Raw genomic sequence first — 14348 nt, forward strand, 5'->3', positions numbered from 1 at the left:
ATTAGTGTTTTTTAGGAATGAGTCGGTTTTGCATGTCATTTTTTTGTGCAAGTATTGTCCGCCGCTTCGAATAGACCAGCTCTGGAACTAGGATCTTCAACAGGCAACTTTTAAAGATTTTCGACAGTCTTCAATGCAACATCGTGTGTATATATATATATATATATATATATATATATATATATATATATATATATGCTAGTGTGTATCGTGAGAACTGCGAAAGCGTCGCTGCTCCATCCATACCTGCTCTTTAGAGTATTTAACCGTTGCGCAGCAATTTCAAGATTGTGTATACACGCAGTGCTACTGCGATGACATTTCGTAATCTTTAAAGATCTGTGGAGGATAGCCCGTTCTATTCCATGAGCCAAGAGTTATTCTACTCGAAGAGGCGGGCATTGCTCTCGCAAAGAAATAGAACTGCATATTTATTTATACATATACATGTGTCAACGTACTACGCGACATTTGGGGTTATGAAGGCCGTAATGAGTTTATCTGTGACTGTCCATGGTACTTCGTTACAATGTAAACGGAACATCCAGGGTACAGAATCCAGGCTTGTCCTCGTGGCATCTTTCTGTGCCCCGTGACCTACATATGCATTGTACCCATGCACAATGTTAAATGAATTATCTAGCCCCGCAGCTGTGTTCGCAAGTTGGGCTGGCTAAAACTAATTGCGCCATGTTTAACGTTAGATTACACAAATAGCTAAGAAAATCGGCAAAGGGATAATCGCAGCCATAGATCAATTCATAGGGCATCGAACGCATTATGTGGAGTTTACGTGCTGGACTCTCACCGGAGGCGTGTTGCGTTTTCTGCTATTCATTGTACATAAGAATATTAGGCGTTTCGAGAATTCAGCTGTGGTCCCTCAGCATTGCTGTACTTCAATACACTGTCTTGTACGATAGGTTATTATATATGCATACATATTGATACATTGAAGGAATATAAGCAACATACATACATACATACATACATACATACATACATACATACAAATTATTTATTCTATATTATGTAGCCTACACCGAACCATAGCGTGGCCCCACTGTGACCAAAGTACTGTGCATGCGCGGTTGAGGGGCAAATGCAATTTCAAACAATAGGTGCCTCTTTGCGAACGAACTCGGCTCATTTCTTTGGAACAAAAGGTGGTCCCTCCAAGGTACCAGAAATACGGGATGATCATTCACAAATTCCGCGGAATTTTAAAATTTCGCCTCGTCCAGATCACATAATTCTAGTCCTTGAGCTGGATAATTCCGAAAGGCGTACATTACTTCCGCGAAGAATCGGAACACACATTCAATAATTAGAAAGGTTACTAATTAACTTCTTAATTCCTTACTGTACGGAACATATTGCAATTTACGAGTTCCAGCCGATGAGTTTGCAAGTTATCCACTTGCAATGGACTTCCAGAGTGGCACGAATTCGGAGATACGCGCCATCAAGCTCACCGTTCAAATCCCACTGTTGTTGCACCTACTTTATAAGAAAACGCTCTTTTATGTATCAAAAGCACAAAAGTATATGGAACACCCATGCATTTCACCTCACACTTTCTGAAATAACACCTCGAAAATGGGTCAGCCAGGGGCTTCGTTTTAAGTGAATACGTCTCGCAAACTCACCGGCTACAATTCATTAATTTGAATGGGTGCAGTAAAATTATTAATTAAGAAGGAAATTAGTACGCTTTTGCGAATCAGTTCAATTTGTGTTTCGATTTCTCGTGCTAGTATTGTCCGCCTCATCAAATAATCTAGCTGAAGGAGAAGGATTACGTTATCTGCCACAGTCGATTTTAAAAATTCTGGACGACCTAAAAATGATCCCCTCGTATATTCACAGTTCACGTGAGAAGCGTGCAGAAAGAGCACGGAACTTCTCTCGAATATGTAAATGACCGGCGAGCCGTCAATTAATCAGATATATCATACTCAGTCCAAGAATCGCTTGTTTGGTGTATTTTTGGCAATTTTTATGAACAGTCGACTTACTCGCGTTTCACTTGCTTGCTGCCTGCTGTCAATTTTGCTGTTGTGTCTCTTACCTATTACGTTAATCTCTCGCTGGCGTAGAAAATCGGTATCTGACGTGTCTTACTTTGCTGCTGCGTACGTGTTTGCTTTCTTTTTATCGCTCTGCTAGGATCTTCAAAAGAGTGTCCCCCAGTTCAATGAGTTACCTGCGATCGCTTAAGCCAGAGCATGTCAATATAGACCCGAACGCTGCAAGTATGGTACTCGAATAGCGCATGCATTTTCATCGGAATACCTATAGAAACAATACTTTCAAGTTCAACTTATTTTTGCACTGGGGAGGTTATGCGAAACATTACTCTGGATATTTTAATGAAGGGAACACCTAGGCCCTATTGATTTTTGAATCTAGAAATGTGTCTAGACTAAATTGTCGACACCAATGTTTAGCTATGACGTAACTCTGGGCTCGCCGCATCCGAGGTTTTTCAACGCACCGCGTGCGCCGTGAGTCCGGGCAGGCTGGCGTGGCCGCGCTTGGCGAAACAGAAAGAACCAATCAGAGCACGGCGTAGTTCCGAGTGTGTCGACCGCGACACTGCTCGTCGCGACCTCATGCGGCAGTCGCGGCGTCTACGCTATACGGGGCAGCGTTGCCTCTGAGATTGCACGGGTCAGCCGTTGCACTCTCGGAGACCATGTCGAGAAGCCACGCATTAGGTCATGCTACAGTAGTGCTTCTTTTTTTCAGTTGAAGTATAAAAAAAACAGCTATCTTTGCGAGCTTCACGTGTGACGCTTCCGCTCGTATATGAAAGGATTAATTTGGCGCACATGTTTCCATATATGTGCATTATCTTGAACTAGGCTCTTACGCGGTCCAATACCTCGTCGCAGTTCGCCTGGAACGAAAGCAGCTGATAAACGGACCCTAGTGTAACCGCAACGCTAACGCGAAGTTCTTATACTCATTTCATAGTGTGAGAACTATAAGAAAAAGAAACGTCAAGTGAACTTCAAAAATATTCCTAAACTATACGTTTATCGGACTGGTGTTTAGAATATTATACCGTAACATAGCTGCCATTGCCTGTACAATTTTCGGCTCTGCACAGGTATTTTGTTACCTTTTGGAAAAGTGGATGTACTGGCCGAAATGATAAAAACTAAACATGACTATTGAGGGACGCAGCAAGAGAGGCGAGGATGCAAGCATCTTTATGCATACTCACGTAGTGATTTTCGGCCAAAGTGAGAAGGACAAAGGCTCCTATGAGAACCACAACGGTGCCGAAAACACCCATCTCGGTCATATTCGCCCAGTCCGGATATAGCGTACTATCGGCGCCCATTTGTATTCTGCCCAGAAGAGACGCCAAGCCTATGATCTGTGAACAGAGTTGAGTAGTATCACAGTTTCCGTGCGCCATTTGTATAAGAAACGAGCAAAATAGCATTTGAAATTTTGCTGCTCGAGCGAGGCTTGCTGTCTGCAGCGAGGCATCCCCACTGGTTAGTGTCACGAGAGATGCTCAGTAGTTGCGATAAAACTTAAGCCTATTCATTACTGAATCACCACACAAGGGTGAAGAGGATTGGTGTAACAGTAATAGGGAAGCAAAAAAGCAAATGGGAGTGCGTCCGTGCACTAACAAACAGCAAAGCTATATGACATATTCTAAATCACACGCTAACTAATGTAACCTGGCCTTCATTCACATGGAGGACGGCTCACGCTCTGGCTCAAATCAATTTTCGCATAAAATCGCATCTACGTTGCTTCATGCTTTAAAAAGTTCTTACTTAACCATATCTTATCAAGAAGTAAAGAGAGCCTGAGTTCAAATTTTTCACCGACTGTGCCCATTTGTTCACAATATTTCACGAGATGACGTCTGCTTTTAATTTCATTGTTCTGCTTTGATTCCTGTCTTTGATTTTGCGATCAAAGTGAGTCAGAAGACGAGCGCCCTCTCACTATTATCACATTCGGTAATCAAAAATCACTGTACGATAGTTCTTTTTCACTACAGATTAGAAAGGATTTAGTTGGCTCTGAGGGCGTATAAGAGCTTTGGAAAGAAAAACCGGCTGGTATTAAGGATGACCATGTGAAGTAAACAGACAATGAAGTCAGGGCAAGGATGTCAAAAATAATCTCCTTTATATAATATGTGATATGTAGAAGTAAAAAGGAAACGGAAATAATTGCGGACGAAGCGACAACTTGCCGCAGTATGCGAAATTGAGCCACATCTTCCGTGAGGCTATCGTACACGGTGACAGGTTGACCATTAACTTCATGGGGCACACATCTGTATGTACAAGATTAGCCGTGGAATTTTTCGTAAGAAGGTTTCGCAGCCGCAGCCATGGCCATGAGCATGGCTGGCTAATACCAGCAGGGCTAATTTTGTTCCCATCAATAAATACTGAAAAACGCTGACAGAAGAATTACTGGCGCGGTGGCATAATTGTAAAGCGCCCCAGGCGTACTGCTGAAAATACGAGTTTGTCTCTTGCTTGCGCCAAGCCCTTATTTCGCCTACTTTACGATTTCCCCAGTTTTCTCGACATTTAAAAGCAAAATAAGAGTTCATTCCCGCCACGCCTTCTCTGGCTTTATTGCCGGTTTGCTACCCATAATTTAGTGAAAAAGTACTCGAGCCCAACTCAACGCCTTTCCTTCTCTTCGAAGTCAGGGATTTGTAGAAAATGTGAATAACTTGACACAACATTCAAGCGATAAGAACACGAGTGTATGCATCGCGTATGATGTGGAACAAGATATTAAACGTTAATCACCATTATACCACGTGTCCCACGTAACCTGTGTCAAAATTTAAAAATATGCAAGTGCCACTTATCGAGACAGAACCAGGGTAGTGTTATTGTTTGATGCTGCTACGAAAGACTCAGGCTATTTTTTTAACTTCACCTAATTCCAGAATTAGTTTTTATTTTTATTTTTATTTTTTTTATTTCACAATACTGTCAATCCCGATTGGGATTATTACAGGAGTGGGCATATGGTCATCAAAAAAGTACAATGTGAGCAAACACTGAGCAAACAAGGAGTTAGCATAGAAAAACATGGACGCTTTCATTTATTGAGTAACACACTGGTCTTCACACAATTGCTCTTGCAGAAGAGAAAAAAAAATAACTAGAAGACTAAGTTGTGATTGCGATTGCTTCTTCTAGATGATTGGTAAATGTTTCTAGTGTGGGCTGGGCAGTAATAGCAGGGTTTAAGCAGTTCCACTCTCGCACAGCTCGCGGAAAGAATGAAAAGAAATAAGTATTGTTGTTACAAAGAAATTCCTCTAGCGTGAAAGCGTGTTTATGCCGAGTCGGTCTAGTGAGCTTCTATTTTATAAAAGTGGCGGGATCCAATTTCAGCGCACTGTGTAATACCAAGTATAGGAACTTCAATCGTTGAACCTTGGCTCGAATTTCTAGGGTAGCGAGGCCTGCGCGAGAAAGAAGTTCGGTTGGTGAATCTGTGCGTTTAAAACGGTTATAGATAAATCGGGCAGCTTTTCTTTGTATGCGTTCCAGCGTATGAATGTGGTTTTTGGAATGTGGAAACCATACTATGTTGGCGTATTCGAGTGCCGGTCTGATAAGGCTGACGTAAGCAAGCTGTTTTGTCTGGCTGGTGGAATGGTATAAGGTGCGTTTGAGGTAGAACAGTTTGTTCAAGGCTTTTTTAGCTACGTACTGTATGTGCGCGTTCCAGCTGAGGTCGGATGAGATGATTACGCCTAAGTATTTATACTGGGTGACGCTTTGTAGAATAGTGCCATTGAAACCGTACGGGAACTGCAGACTTGATTTTTTGTTTGTGACCGACATGCAGACAGTTTTATCGGAATTTATCACCATTTGCCAGTCTGCACACCACTGCACTGCCTTATTTAGGGAATTGTTCAGTTTTGCTTGATCTTCGTGGTTACGCACAGTATGATAAAGAATGCAGTCGTCTGCAAAGAGGCGAATGGTGACGTCGACTTGGTTGGTTATATCATCTATGTATAATAAGAAGAGAAGTGGGGCCAGAACTGAGCCCTGGGGAACGCCGGACAAAACAGGGACAGCATCAGAAAGCTGAACATTATATTCTACGTAGTGGGAGTGGTTTGACAGAAAGTCATTGATCCAACCAACAACAGGGCCGTTACCAAGTAGGTGGTTAAGTTTGGGAAGCAATTTAACATGGGAAACACGATCAAACGCTTTAGAGAAATCCATAAAGATTATGTCGACCTGTAGTTGCTCATTACTGTTTTGAGTTAAGTCATGAAGGGTTTCCACGAGTTGGGTGACTGTTGATAAACCGTTTCGAAAACCGTGTTGGTTTGAATAGATTAAATTGTTTGCTTCCGCGAATTCTGTCAAGTGTTTCAAGATTATGTGCTCTAGTATTTTGCAGCACGTGCATGTTAAAGAAATTGGCCGGTGGTTAGACAAGGAAGACGTGCCACCTGATTTTGGTATGGCAATTATTTTGGCAACCTTCCACTCTGCAGGAAGGCGGCTCTCACGGAGTGACTTTAAGAAAATTAAATGAAGAAACTTGCTTACTGGTTCTGCGTACCTTTTCAAGAAACTGTTCGGAATTTGATCTGGACCATCGCTTTTCTTTTCATCTAAATTCAACAAGAGATATAATATGCCAGCTTGTGATATTTTTGGGGTGCCCAAAGTGCTTTCTTGGCAGTGGCTAGGGACGAAGTGGTTGAGGGAACCATTATCGACGGTGAAAATGGGTTGAAAGTACTTGTTAAACGCGTTAGCTTTTTGTTTACTTTCCTGAGCATTCATGGAGGGCACGTTAGGGTGCTTCACGCTTAGGTAGTGCCAGAATTTTTGAGGCGATTTCCTGATAAAGCTTTGCAATGAATTATTGAGGAAACTATTTTTGGCACAACGTACTTTACTTTTCAATGACGTCGTTAGCAGTGTTATTTCCGAGTCAGTTTTTTTACACATATGCGACTTTCTTCTTTTCCAAAGTCTCTTTATTTTGCGCTTCAAGTGGATTATATCACGACATATCCATGGACTGCGTTTTCTAGTTTTTCTTTGAAATCGTGGAACAAAGGCGTTTATACAATGCGTCACAATGGCTTTAAACTCGGTCCACACCACATCGATAGACGACTGCTGGTCAGAAATGAGGTCAAAAAATTTTGATAATTGAAGGCAAGGTAGGTCATGATAGCTGCATCGTCTGCATCTTTGAACGAGAGCACTCACTTTATAGGACCGAGCGTTCGTACAGGACTTGGGAATTGTAAAGAACAAAATATTATCTTATGGTCAGATAATCCTTCAAGGGGTTCAACGCGAACAGTATTCTCAAGGAAATGGTCACTAATAAACACAACATCTAAGAGTGAACTTGAGGTACCGACTACCCTGGTTGGGAAATCGACAATTTGTGTCAGGTTATATGCTAACTGTATATCTGATATGGTGTCAAGCGTAACATTTCCTGGAGTCATTGAGTTCCACCTTATGTCAGGCAAGTTAAAGTCTCCCGCCATTATTACTTTGCTGCCATAGGAGATGTGTTGTCGCATGTATTCTGAGAGAGATTCCAAGAATAGAGGCTCAGCATCAGGCGGCCGATAAACTGCACCAATATGGAAGAGATCATCTTTCAGACGGACGGTGCACCAAACAGCCTCGATGCCTGTAGCCTCGGGCATGACGCTGTAAGATATCCCTTGCCTAAACAGCAGTGCAACGCCCCCACCTCTTGTCTTTCTATCTTTTCGTACAATTGCATATTCCGGTGGCACAATTTCTTGGTTGAAAATGTTCGAGTGAAGCCATGTCTCTGTAACGACGGCGATATCAGGCTGGTAAGCAAGTAGAACAGCTTCTAGTTCGCGGAATTTGTTCACCAGGCTGCGCGCGTTTAAATTTATGATTGTAGCTGATTGCGGTTTTGAGCACTGCGCGTCCGCATGCTGATGTGTTCTTCGTTTTTTTTACAGTCTACGATATCGTTTGAATCGTTGTCCCAGGCGAAAAGACGGCCATCAATGCGGACTTTGTCGTAGACTAGAAATACCTTTTACTTGCGATCACGGTTTGCTTTAGTTTTTTGCCAGTTTTTACTAACTAACCAACCTCTCAAATACTGTATTCAAAGCAAAAGTGTCAATGCAATGAACAATGCAATAATGAATTCTTCCTGACGGAGCTTTCTGGCGCTGAGTGCGTGCTACATCAAAGTGTATTTGCAAGCCTGAAATAAAGCCTGCGAGATGCAAAAAAAAAGTTACGTGTGAATAGTAGCGCGGCACTGTGTTGTATTCAACGGATTCCACTATTGCGTGTGCCACGGATGTCTGCCGCCCTAGGAGCGACTTCCTTCCGGCGATACTTTTTCCGTGTCAACGATACCTCCGATCAATAGATTATGCTCTCGTAAGGAGGAATACCGAAGGACACAATCTTGCATATGCCGGTCCTGCTAAATGGATCGCCTACAATACAGTGTGGTTTAAGTTTTCACTTATTCTAATTTTTAAAATAATGCATCATTTAGATATCTGACATCTAACATACCAGTTTAACAATATGCGTGTTACGATATAGAAAAGAAACGAGCAGACTCCATTAAGCTGCTTAAGTGTTTACGGCAAAAGCGACATTGCACATGTGGTAATGCCAAATTACAGTGGTATTGAGACAAGTACATTGGCATGATGCGATTTTGTGATCGTGAACAAGTTGTTGGCTATCTTGCAACGAGCCTTCGATGGCTCTTCATTCCTACCTTTAGCGACAAGACTGCTGTGTGACTGTCATGGCTGAAATGCGCGAATGTTGCTTGAGATGCGAATTGATAGAGAAAAGAAAGATAACGGGATACGCGGTTATGAAGTAGATGAAGAACGGCCTAATGAAGTAGATGACGCCGAACACTCGAGGGTGGAATGAACGAGCGAAGACACAAAATATCAAGAACACCACAGTCAACTAAAGACTGACATAATGTCTGAAAAATAAAGAGAGGAAAGAACGATTAAAACAGAAGCAGCGCAAAACCAGACGAAGGGGTAGGAAGACGTTGCCGCTGCAAAGGGCACGGAGAAATCTATCGGGCTCCTGCCCATGGCGTCGCGACTCTAACCCAGCCAGGGCGGTCCCCTCTGTGGCAACTACGACCTCCTCCTCGCCAACTCTACTGGAAGTGGTATGCCTGACGTGGTTATCTGGCCCTCGCCTTGCGGCGACCGAGCCACACTACAAGATCCGTCGCCTCGATTTGTCTGCTGGCGGCGCCTAAGCAGCTGGGGCTCCACCCATCGCTAATTATCACCTTCGGTGCCAAGGGTTACGCTTCGCGCTGTACTGTTTCAGGACCTTGGATGAAATCATAATGACTTTCTGGTTCTGAGTTACTATTGTGTGCCACTTAACTATATGTAGTGCTCTCCCCTTTTCTCGTATGTTGTGGGGTGCAATATAGCTTTTTTGTTGTTTCCGCATACTAAAACGCCTTCATATTCTGACGTCGCGCTTAGGCTTTGTCGAAGTAGCGACACCTATACCCAAAGTACCTCGACACAAATGTTTTAAATGCCTAGGATTATAAGATTAGTGGGTCAAAAAATTCCATGTGAGGCCAGAAGACACTGCTCCAAATTCAGGGCGACAATTCGCAGCTTAAGCCCACTGTGACCGCGGTTGATGGCTGCCATCCAGAAAACAGTGACACAAGGATTGATTGTCCGCGATAAGGATCGGCGCGCCGGCGGAAACCTTTTTACGAGCCCGTCTACTTTCGCCGTTCCCCATAGGTCTTACGCATAAAGGAGGCCTTAAACGTAGGACAGGAATGCCCAAAACTATACTAAAAGGGGGACAGCAAGCAGTATGGGACGTCCTGGTAAACAACCGACCAGTGAGAATATGCAAGGTGACTAAAGGGAAACTAAAACGAGAGTATGTGCCACTGGTGTATCAATTACGCATGCACTCGCTGCCGAGGTCCCTCCGATGAATGTTGATACGAAAGAGCCGCCACAGTGTGGCTGCACTGAAGAAGAGGAAGACGACCTGCTCTCTTGGGATATAAGGTCGCCATTTTGGTCACTGTTGGCTTATGTCTAAATATATTGTAAATAGCCCTGTGCATCAGCTACCCGTAACATAATTTGGTGGAGGTGTATGATCCCTGTACCCGCCATGGAGCTTCGCAGAGGCCACAACGCCGACACTGAAACTTCGGCTCTTGCTAGCGACACTTCATCTCGCAAGCCTGTATGCCTGAAGCCACGACCTACTTCACCATTGAACCCCATCGCGTACCTGGAGTTTTCACCACAGTCGGCAGTCCTGATCTTGAAGACTGTCTCCACTTGTGCTAACGTGTCTACACAGTTACAGGTGGGATCCAATTATTACGTTTTTGTGCCTCAACTGCACTCCACGGGCGTGGTTCCAGAGTCACGAAGAGGAGATCACGAGTGCACATCGCTTCAAAGAGAAACTCCGTGGCCTTCTTGGCAATCCGTTTGGTCGGCAACTCATTGCCAAGAAGGCCCTTGCCGAACGCGTACAGACGTCAAACGAGTCCTACGCGTTATACATTCCCGACATTTTGCGCCTTCGTAGTAACGCCGACCTAAACATGTGGGTGGATGATAAGCTTAGTCCCGTCATCAAAGGCATTACTCACGACGCGTTCAATCTGCTGGTGTTTAACAATGTCACCAGGATTGATATGATCTTCAAGGAATGCCACCGTCTCAAGCATGCTAAAAGCCGCCGTGTATTCCAACACATCATGCGCCTTTCCAACATAATCGCTACGTCGTCTTGCGACAACCTATTTCGCCAGCCCTCATGACAACTTAACCCGATTCATTCGTCGTGAGGTCGCAGCAGCAGAACCGGCATCCACTTCAATCCAGTCATCTGATCCTTCTCCGGCGAATATCCGCTTGATACAGGCTGTCGCCCGCCAGGAATTCTCAAACGTCGGCCTTCACTCCGTTCGTCCCTTGCCCTATGTAGCTCTTTATCCACCCACGTTCCTAGCCCGCTCCTCTTACAACTCTTTTGGACAACGCAACCCACTCGAATCGCGCACCCGTGACGAGAAGCCGATATGTTTTACCTGTCGACGCATCGGGCATCTCGCCCGCCACCGCCCTACCCGCTGGACTTCTCCGACACGCTATTCTTTAGACACCCACCCTCGTCTCTCTTGTTTGCCTTTTGCGATTGCTTCATCTATGCCCAGCCCATCATCTGACCCTGCAGCACTCTTGACGAGGACCCACAACGCCTGCTCACCGTCTCCTCCCGTCGTCAATCTTGTTCGCCTCCGTCACGACCTACTCCTTCTCCGGCCTACCCGCAGCACCTCGAACCGGAAAACTAGACATTGCAGCTTATGGAAGTGGAGCTACATTGACGACAGTGCCATACAACCTTCACTTGATTATACCCACGAACCACAATTTTTTGGACGTTCTTGTAGACAATTTTCCTGTGCACGTTGATTTTCACCGGGGCATATGCGTCAATTATGAGTGCTACTCTTCGCCGTCGACTCGCGAAAGTTCTGACGCCTGCCCCGCGCCTGTTGACTGTTGACTGTTGGGCTAGTTGGTCGTGCATATTTGAAGTAGTAGCTTAGCCCGAATAAAACCACGGAAACAAGAAAACGGACAAGGACAAGCGCTACTCACAACTGTTTGCTACTCACAACTAAGTAGCGCTTGTCCTTGTCCGTCTTTCTTGTTTCCGTGGTATTATTCACGCTAAGCTACTACTTCAAATCTATTTAAGCTGCATGGATTTTATTCGCCTCCGATCTAGATCTGTGACACAGGTCGAATTGTTTTCCACACCAGTTGTACCTGATGTCAATTACATGGTCGAACCAATTGCGGCCGTTATGCTTACACATGGTGTTGCTGTTCCGCACACTCTGCTGACAATTACTGGCAACCGCAGCTGCATTCATTTTGTCAATTTCGCGCTAACCGCGCAAGTCCACCCACAAGGGATCTAAATGTCTCATATTAGCAATCTGCAGGTTGGTTAGGTCGAGCCCTTCACAGTTGAAGATTGTGGAGGCTTAGTCCACTGCGGTGGCGTCGACATTCAGAAGATGGTCTCCTCCGACTTTACACCTGCTCATGCTGAAGCTCTATGCCACGTTATTGAAGGCTATCACGATAATTTGGACTTCGACAATCGACCCTTAGGCCAAACATCTCTCGTTACCCATCACTTTACTGGCGATGCGAACCGTATTCACCGACGTCCATATCGTGTTTCCGCGTCGGAACGAGCAGTTGTCCAACAGGAAGTAAAACAGACGCTTGCGTAGGACAATGTCAATCCTTTCTGTAGTCTCTGGGCTTCTCCCATCAACTTTGTCAAAAAGGAAAATGAACCCTGGTGTTCTCGTGTAGGTTATCGCCACCTGGATAAAATGCCTAAATATGGACGTTTACTCTTTGCCACGTAATGACGACACTCTAGACTGCCTGTACCGTGTTACCTATTTTTCTTCGATCGAATTGCGGTCCGGCTACTGGCAGATTGCAGTCGACAACATGGACCAAGAGAAGATTGCATTTGTTACCCCTGACGGTCTTTGTCACTTCTAGGTGATTCCTTTCGCGCTCTGTAACGCGCCGGCCACCTTAGTACCAATGGACTATCTGCTTCAGGGCTTCAAGTGGTACACTTATTTGTGCTATCTGGATGACGTCATAGTTTTCTCACCCACATTCGACACGCATCTCGGCCGTCTCTCAAGCATTCTTGACGTGTTCTGACACGCGGTCTCCTGTTGAAATTTTCAAAGTTTCACTTCGCTTTCCGCCAAATCACCGTCCTTGGAGACCTCGCGGATGCAACAGGCGTACGTCTTGACCGAGACGAAATTCGCGCCGTTACGAACTTTCCTGTGCCAAATTCTACAAAGGACGTTCGCAGTTTCGTAGGGCTGTGCTCCTATTTCTGGCGCTTTGTCACACACCTTTCACCAAGGATATATAGCTTAAGTATTAAGATGGTACTTGTACTGCCGGGAGTGACGGTACTGAACAGCCGACACAGTGTTGCTGCAATGAAGGGGAGGAAGACAACGTGTTCCCGTTTGATATATGATCGCCATATATATGGCGATTCTACGGCTCACGTGTAAATATATTGTAAATAGCCTTGTGCATCAGTTACACTTAACAGAATGATGACATTAGCGATTGGTTATTTTGCGCCGGGCACCGCGGAAACAAATTAGGCGGAAGCTCAGAGAGCAGGAACTGTCGATGACATACGTAAAATGTGGCAGTAGGCGTGGTGCAGAATGTTTATGCTCAGCATTGTAAATATGCGCCTCTCTGTGCTCATATTCCTCATCTATATATATTCCTCGCGTATATATAGTCCTCACTATCAGCAGCCCGCACTGCTTCTAGTCTTTGTAGAGTTCTTCCATACACTTCGGCTATCTGCCACGTCACGCACACGCGCAGTTTACACATTGAAATGGAAATAAAACAGCAACGTATGATATACTGCGTAATCATCCAAAAGATATGATACATGAACAGATAGTGCGATTGTTTGAGCAATATGCAGCTGCACTTTGCATTGTGTAGTACTGTTATGCGCTATAAACTTCCAGAGGCCGGGAGCCGATATATGTGGTGACCAACAATTCGTTAATTTGCCCGCCACACCAAACAAAACGACACTCACCAGCAGAAATGTGGGACATACGAAGCGCCAGCAAAAGAGAAGAAAAGTGGGTGGAACTTCATTGAACGTGAAGTAAATGTCATCGACCAGGCGGCTGCTGCCTGCAGGGACGACAAGAATGGAAAAATACGAGACAAATTTAGGCGACATGAAGGAAGGTATTCATCAAGAAATGGACGATTCAAGCGCTGTAGCTCCAATTACGTGAGACGCTTCAATGAAAGATATTATTCTAGTACTGTTGCGGCAGTTCTCTTTCTTTCTTTGTTTTTTTTTTTGAAACGCACTTGCGCACCTTTGCCTTAATGAGATAATCACTGAAGATGTAACAAATAGTGAAATAACTCCTTTTACATACGGACGATGACATTACAATATTATGTATAACCATATTTATTTGATTCTAAATAATTCCTGCCTGAGTCAGGAAAAAGCACTCGTATTATTTGTTTGACCTTCTTGAGTCATAGCGACATGCCACCCAGGGCATGCAATAGACTCCACTATAACAATTGAAGAGTTCTGTTAAAAAGCACAATGTAAAAGAAAGTACAGAGCATAGAAATACAAATACTGTCCGTGGCTTGATGAATCCAT

Source organism: Dermacentor andersoni, chromosome 2 (genome assembly GCF_023375885.2).
Source record: "Dermacentor andersoni chromosome 2, qqDerAnde1_hic_scaffold, whole genome shotgun sequence".
NCBI lineage: Eukaryota > Metazoa > Arthropoda > Arachnida > Ixodida > Ixodidae > Dermacentor > Dermacentor andersoni.